Source organism: Rhagoletis zephyria, unplaced genomic scaffold, assembly GCF_001687245.7.
Source record: "Rhagoletis zephyria isolate East Lansing unplaced genomic scaffold, Rhagoletis_zephyria_1.1 Rzeph_scaffold_05482, whole genome shotgun sequence".
Taxonomy (NCBI): Eukaryota; Metazoa; Arthropoda; class Insecta; order Diptera; family Tephritidae; genus Rhagoletis; species Rhagoletis zephyria.
This window is the reverse complement of record NW_016162565.1, coordinates 26,149-33,665: the sequence shown is the minus strand read 5'-3', so window position 1 is coordinate 33,665 and position 7,517 is coordinate 26,149. Positions and strand designations below refer to the sequence as shown.

At 36.8% G+C, this 7,517-nt stretch overlaps 1 long non-coding RNA gene across 1 annotated transcript in view; it reads left to right on the top strand.

Moving 5' to 3' along the window:
* Positions 1 to 382: 382 nt before the first annotated feature.
* Positions 383 to 7,517, top strand: part of LOC108372139 (uncharacterized) — a 28,053-nt gene continuing 20,918 nt past the window's right edge. Inside the window, exon 1 of the long non-coding RNA XR_001848816.1 lies at positions 383 to 452. This is a non-coding gene — a long non-coding RNA (uncharacterized LOC108372139). The remainder of the gene's footprint in view (positions 453 to 7,517) is intronic.

Sequence of the window (7,517 nt, the reverse complement as noted above, 5' to 3'; positions counted from 1 at the left end):
ATTCCAGGTGCATACCCTTAAATCATAGTCCTTTATACGTTTGCCGTGGTCGTCATCAGAAAAAGGGGGTCTCATCCGAGGCTTTATAGATTTTTTCATTGGGCGTGGTTTTAACGTGGCGGGACCCAAACCCAGCGCACGCGAAGTTTTACGCCTTCTCACTTTAGCTCGCTCCCAAACGGGTGTTTGGTTGCTACCCAGAGGATACGTGGATATAAATATCCGGACGTTGTGAGTTTCGATTTGAACCGTACGCACAAGAATCGCTTCTGGCCACTACCAGGTGAATGGTAGTCAAAAATTTTCCACTTCTGCGCACGGAACCATCCTCCTATACCTATGTATAAGCAAAATAGGGCAAAAGGCACATGCACGAAAACGTGGCAACCATAACTGAGCGCGACACACTATTACCATGACAAAATGAGACTGTGTTGGTGTGCCCAGCATTGGTTTAATAACTGTGCACCGTTTTGTTAGAATCAAATCTTTTAAATGCCAGCCGACAAGATGGTCACAGTGTTTAGATTTTATTATTTTCATATAAATAGGTATTTAGTCCTAATAAAATTATAGTTTAAAAACTAAAACCTCCCTATTATAATTGCCATTCTTACTGTCATCAGGTGTGTAACTTGAGAATAGAAATCGCTGTATCTTGTAAGCGCATCAATATTACATAGTTACATCCCGAGCTAATAAAAGGAAGGTAAAAATAGAGTATTTCTGGGCATAAACCAGCATTTATAACGGGTGATTTTTTTGAGGTTAGGATTTTCATGCATTAGTATTTGACAGATCACGTGGGATTTCAGACATGGTGTCAAAGAGAAAGATGCTCAGTATGCTTTGACATTTCATCATGAATAGACTTACTAACGAGCAACGCTTGCAAATCATTGAATTTTATTACCAAAATCAGTGTTCGGTTCGCTTTACGTCCGATTTATGGTCTACATAATCGACCAAGTGAGCAAACAATTAATGCGATTGTGACCAAGTTTCGCACTCAGTTTACTTTATTGGACATTAAACCAACCACACGAATGCGTACAGTGCGTACAGAAGAGAATATTGCGTCTGTTTCTGAGAGTGTTGCTGAAGACCGTGAAATGTCGATTCGTCGCCGTTCGCAGCAATTGGGTTTGCGAAACACATTTCGAACCGAACACTGATTTTGGTAATAAAATTCAATGATTTGCAAGCGTTGCTCGTTAGTAAGTCTATTCATGATGAAATGTCAAAGCATACTGAGCATCTTTCTCTTTGACACCATGTCTGAAATCCCACGTGATCTGTCAAATACTAATGCATGAAAATCCTAACCTCAAAAAAATCACCCGTTATTTCTCTATCGATTTCTTTAGACAGAAAACAATTTTTTTTTAAAAGTATGCAACTTGTGGCCTTTTTTTTAAAAAATCATGAAACTTATTATAAAATTACTGAACGTTGGTCATCAAGAAGCCCACTTTATATTTTTTTAAATTCACACAGCATGACAAATACAGGTTGCTTATATTAAAAATACCTAGGAATAACAGCATAATGGACATTGTGGGTTGTTGAAGGTTCTTTGAGCTATAAACTATAGTTCTTATATAGAGTCGCACTATTTTGTGTTTGAATCGTAGCAAACTCACGCAAGCACCAATCGAAGAATAATACACCACTTTTTGCTTAGGGCATTTTTTGTCAATTTCCTACACAAAATGTGGCAAGCGTGTGCTAAAATTACGAAGAAAAACAATCAACGGCCGAGTGTAATGTTACCTTGGTGAAATCTGACTGAATCCTGAAAATCGCTGCTTTGCTTCTGTATACGTATAAGAACCAAACATGAAAAATGGAAATTTCAGATTGTACCTAATATTATAAAATAAATGTATGTACCTAAATGAGACCGATTGTACTTAAACAAAGTTACATAATCCATTTGTAGTTTTTTTATTAATTTTATTTAAAACATGAACACAAAAGATGGATGTACTTTAAATATGATTTGGCTTTTTTTAACTGAGCCTATATCTATAGACTATAGTCTAATGGGAATCGGAGAAGCGTTGTTTTTTCTAGTTTTTACTACTGAAAAATATTGGCGCAAAAGACAAAAAACACACTTTGTGAAGTATGCTTCTTTATAAAACAACAGGAAAAGTCTGCCAATTTATCCGATTCCTTTTAATAGGTGCAGCAAGTCTAGAGAAAATAATCAAATTGCCGTTAGTAACTTCGAAAGTATTTTAAATATATTTCCAGAAATCAAAAAGCGAATATGGGTCAAATAGCTATAGTTCTTATCTAAAGAGAAATTTGAAGACATCCTAGACACTGGACTGTATGGGCGAATAAAGGCTGGCATTATGCCATGTTTTCACAACAAAATTTGTCTGCATATTTTGACACCACTTTCCTGCGTTTATCCCTACCTTTATCGATGATATGATGAGCCAAAACTTACTAATAGCCGGTTTAGCAGCGCATGTAAATGCCTGAAGGCCTATTCTGATCTAAGTCAATCAAAAGAACATTTTTTAGTCCCATTTGACAATTTGTTTTCACTCATTTGACCGTAAATGCCATTGAATTTGAATTAGTGAAAATAAGCGTTAAAATTAATAGAAAACAAGTAAGAGCAGCGCTGTCTTCGGCTATGCCGAAGGCTTCATACCTTTCATGAGCATCTGAAAATTTTACTTTACTTGAAAAAATGTATATATTCACAGCAGGCATAGATAGAGCAGATGCATATATAAAAAATAATATCTAAACAATCAGAGGTATGGAAGATATATCTTATATAGCACCAATCTAAATGATTTTCACTGCTGTGTGATCGGTACGTGAACCGGTAACACAATTTAATGGGTTTAGCTACCTACATCAAGGAGATATATCGCAAAGACTGGTATCTGAACAATCAGTGGTATAAGAGATAAAGCTCACACAGCATACATTTTGACGATTTTCTCAGTAGACTTTGTATTATTACTTATAAAATAGCTTACGAAATTTATCGGTTTTAGCTGCCCAAATAAAGGAGTTTTACAGTAAAACCCCATATCTGAACAATCAGTTGTATGGGGGCAATAAATAGGTTATAGTTTCCCGATCTTTGTTAATTTCACTGTAAACTTTCTGTTGATAATGAGTGAAAATAGTGCGAAATTTCATGTTTCTAGCTGCATGGATGTAGTTATAACAAAAAATCTCCAACAACCACTTGTATGGGAGCTATATGTAAAAGTGACCCGATCTTTGATATTTCCGCTGTATATTCTGTTGTTAATGGGTGGAAGTATTGCAAAATTTCATATTCCTAGGTGCATAAATAGAGGAGCTATAACGAAAATTCCTATAACTGAACAATCAGTTGTATGGGAGATATATGTTATAGTGACCCGATCTTTGTTATTTTCACTGTAAGTATTCTGTTGATAATGGGTGAAAGTATGGCAAAATTTGATGTTCCTAGCTGCGTAAATGGAGAAGTTATAACGAAAAATCTCATATCTGAACAATCAGTTGTATGGGAGATATATGTTATAGTGACCCGATCTTTGTTATTTTCACTGTAAGTATTCTGTTGATAATGGGTGAAAGTATGGCAAAATTTGATGTTCCTAGCTGCGTAAATGGAGAAGTTATAACGAAAAATCTCATATCTGAACAATCAGTTGTATGGGAGATATATGTTATAGTGACCCGATCTTTGTTATTTTCACTGTAAGTATTCTGTTGATAATGGGTGAAAGTATGGCAAAATTTGATGTTCCTAGCTGCGTAAATGGAGAAGTTATAACGAAAAATCTCATATCTGAACAATCAGTTGTATGGGAGATATATGTTATAGTGACCCGATCTTTGTTATTTTCACTGTAAGTATTCTGTTGATAATGGGTGAAAGTATGGCAAAATTTGATGTTCCTAGCTGCGTAAATGGAGAAGTTATAACGAAAAATCTCATATCTGAACAATCAGTTGTATGGGAGCTATAGGTTATAGCGACCCGCTCTTCGCCATTTTCACTGAAAATATTCTTTTGATAATGAGTGATAACAGTGAAAAATTGCATGTGCCTAGCTGCTTAAATGGAGGAGTTATAACGAAAAATCTTATGTCTGAACAATATTTGTAGTGACCCGATCTTTGTAATTTTAACTCTAAGTTTTCTGTTGATAATGGGTGAAAGTATTGCAAAATTTCATGTTCCTAGTCGCGTAAATGGAGAAGTTATAACGAAAAATCTCATATCTGAACAATCAGTTGTATGGGAGCTATATGTTATAGTGGTCCGATTCTTCCGGTTCCGACAAATGATTAATACATTATAAAAATACACCCACGTACCAAATTTTATCCGGATATCTCGAAAACTGAAATACTAGATTGCATACAAACAGACGGACAGACAGACAGACAGACAGACAGACAGACAGACAGACAGACGGACAGACGGACATGGCTAAATCGACGCAGCTCGGCGTTCTGATCATTTAAGTATACATTTTAATGGGTCTATCTCTTCTTATTCTGGTACTTACAAACATCGGAGCAAAGTTATAATACCATTTCATGCTCATGAAAGGTATAAAAATTACGAATTGGAGGATAGCTAAGTAAAGTGTTAATTTTTCGTGGTGGCTGCTCTAAATGCGGTGTAAAATGTTTAATAGAATCAGGGTGGGAAAAAACTCGGAGTTCGAGCGAGCGAGTGAGCAAACTCCTACTCAATACCTCGCAGACAACGAGGAGCTCGCAGCTCGTACTCGTAGCAGCAATGAGGCGAGGCACGAGAAGTTTGGCTCGCTCGCCAAACGAGCGAGCGCTGCTTGTTTGCTCGTGTCGTTCGGATGGACAGAAACGCTCCTGCTCTGAAAATATTCAACGCGGGCCGCGATGCTGGTAACAGAGGAAGAGGAAGGCCTCCTCTGCGTTGGAAAGACCAGGTGGAGAAGGACTTGGCTTCACTTGGCATTTTCAGTTGGCGTCAGTTAGCACAGAAGAGAAATGACTGGCGTGCTGTTTTGGACTCGGCCAAAATCGCTTAGGCGGTTACAGCGCCAATTAAGAAGAAGAAGAACATAGTTACTTAGTCAAATTACTTAGTAATTACTTGTATGTAAGAATACAACAACAAATTATTTATCAGAAGCATTGCCCCTTGCATATTGAAAAAAAGTAATAAAAGCTCTCAAAAAAGCAAAATCGCTACAGCGAAAAGTGTTTGAAAAACCGCATAAATTCAAATCCGCATAAAAAAGAACCGCATAAAAAGAAACCTAAGTGTATAAGTTGAAATTTTATAAGAAATTATTGAACATTAAAAACATTATACCTACATAGATATGTATGCACATATGTGCCTACCTAGTAGATAAAACTGATCCAAATAGCACGAATCTATTCTTCTGTGCATGAGAATATATACAAACATATGTGTATATACATATGTATGTATATACATATCTGCATGCGTGCATACAATCCTTTACTCGAAATTCTTATGGTCTGATTATGCATACTTCGCATAACTTCGCACAACTTCGCATAAACTTCAAACTGTAATTTCGTATGTACTTTGTATGTATTTTGTATGTATTCCATTACCCAGAAATTAGCAGAACTTTTAAGAACTTAGCGATCTGTTGAGTTTAGATTTTGCTTCACATTTTCTTAAGTTACACTTTTAGTGCACTGGTACAAATGGTTGTGCGAAGTTATGCGAAGTATGCATAATCAGACCCTTAGTTGCTGCAATTTTTATCCCATACATTTTTGCCGACCAAACAACGCGTTTGCCTGTCTAATCTGCTTGCCTCATTTGCCTCGCTCGTTTACTCGCCTCGCGAGGGCAGAGCTAATGAGGCCCTCGTTTGCTTGCCGCTCTACTCTTGCGCTGCCCTCGTTTGCTTACTCGCTCGCTGGCTGCTCAGCGCGTGCGCTCGTACTTAACGAGTGCTCATTTGCAAACAGCCTCGCGTGTTGCTCGTGTGTTGCGCTAGCTCAGTGCAAACTAACAAGCGAGCGAGGGGCTAAAATGAGGCAAATCCGAACCCTGAATAGAATACATAACCCTGCAAGAACAGTGACCATCATTTGACAAATCATTTGACTGGCAAGGCTGATAGAGATTTCTGTCACTGGCTACCTACAAGTTTCTATCACATTCTAAAGGGCAGTGTGAAAAATCTGATGTAAACATTTGTGTACATATGATCTTCCGTCTTCCTCCAACTTATGGCCTTATATATTGGTCTCTTTTTAACCAACGCAAAATTTGCAAATGTGTTAGTAAGATAAATGAGAATGTGTTAGTTTCCATCACACAATTCTTGTAGGGAATATGCCTTTTTATACCTTTCATGAGCATGAAATGGTATTATAACTTTGGCTCCGATGTTTGTAAGTACCAGAACAAAAAGAGATAGACCCATTAAAATGTATACTTATATGATCAGAACGTCCGAGCTGCGTTCGATTTAGCCATGTCCGTCTGTCCGATCTGTCCTGTCTGTCTGTCTGTTTGTATGCAATCTAGTCTCTCAGTTTTCAAGATATCCGGATCAAATTTGGTAGGTGGGTGTATTTTTATAATGTATTAATCATTTGTCGGAACCGGAAGAATCGGACCACTATAACATATAGCTCCCATACAACTGATTGTTCAGATATGAGATTTTTCATTATAACTTCTCCATTTATGCAGCTACGAACATGAAATTTTGCAATACTTGCACCCATTATCAACAGAATACTTACAGTGAAAATTACAAAGATCGGGTCACTATAACCTATAGCTCCCATACATCTGATTGTTCAGATATAAAATTTTGCGTTATAACTCCTCCATTTATATAGCTAGGAACATGAAATTCCGCACTGTTTTCACTAATTATCAACAGAAAACTTACAGTGAAAATTAAAAAGATCGGGTAACTATAACCTATAGCTCCCATACAACTGATTGTTCAGATATGAGATTTTTCGTTATAATTCATCCATTTATGTAGCTAGGACCATGAAATTTCGCGCTGTTTTCACTCATTATCAACAGAAGACTTACAGCGAAAATAACAAAGATCGGGTCACTATAACCTCCAGCCCCCATACAACTGATTGTTCAGATATGAGGTCTTTTATCATAACTCCTCCATTTATGCAGCTAGGAACATGAAATTTCGCACCATTTTCACTCATTATTAACAGAATACTTACCGTGCAAATAACAAGGATCGGATGACTACAACATATATCTTCCATACATCTGATTGTTCAGATATGGGATTTTACTGTAAAACTCCTTTATTTGAACAGCTAAAACCGATAAATTTCGTAAGATATTTTATAAATAATAATACAAAGTCTACTGAGAAAATCGTCAAAATCTATGCTGTATAAGCTTTATCTCCTATAGCACTGATTGTTAAGATACCAGTTTTTGCCATATATCTCCTTTATGTACGAAACTAAACCCAATAAATTGTGTTACCGGTTTACATACCGATCACATAGCG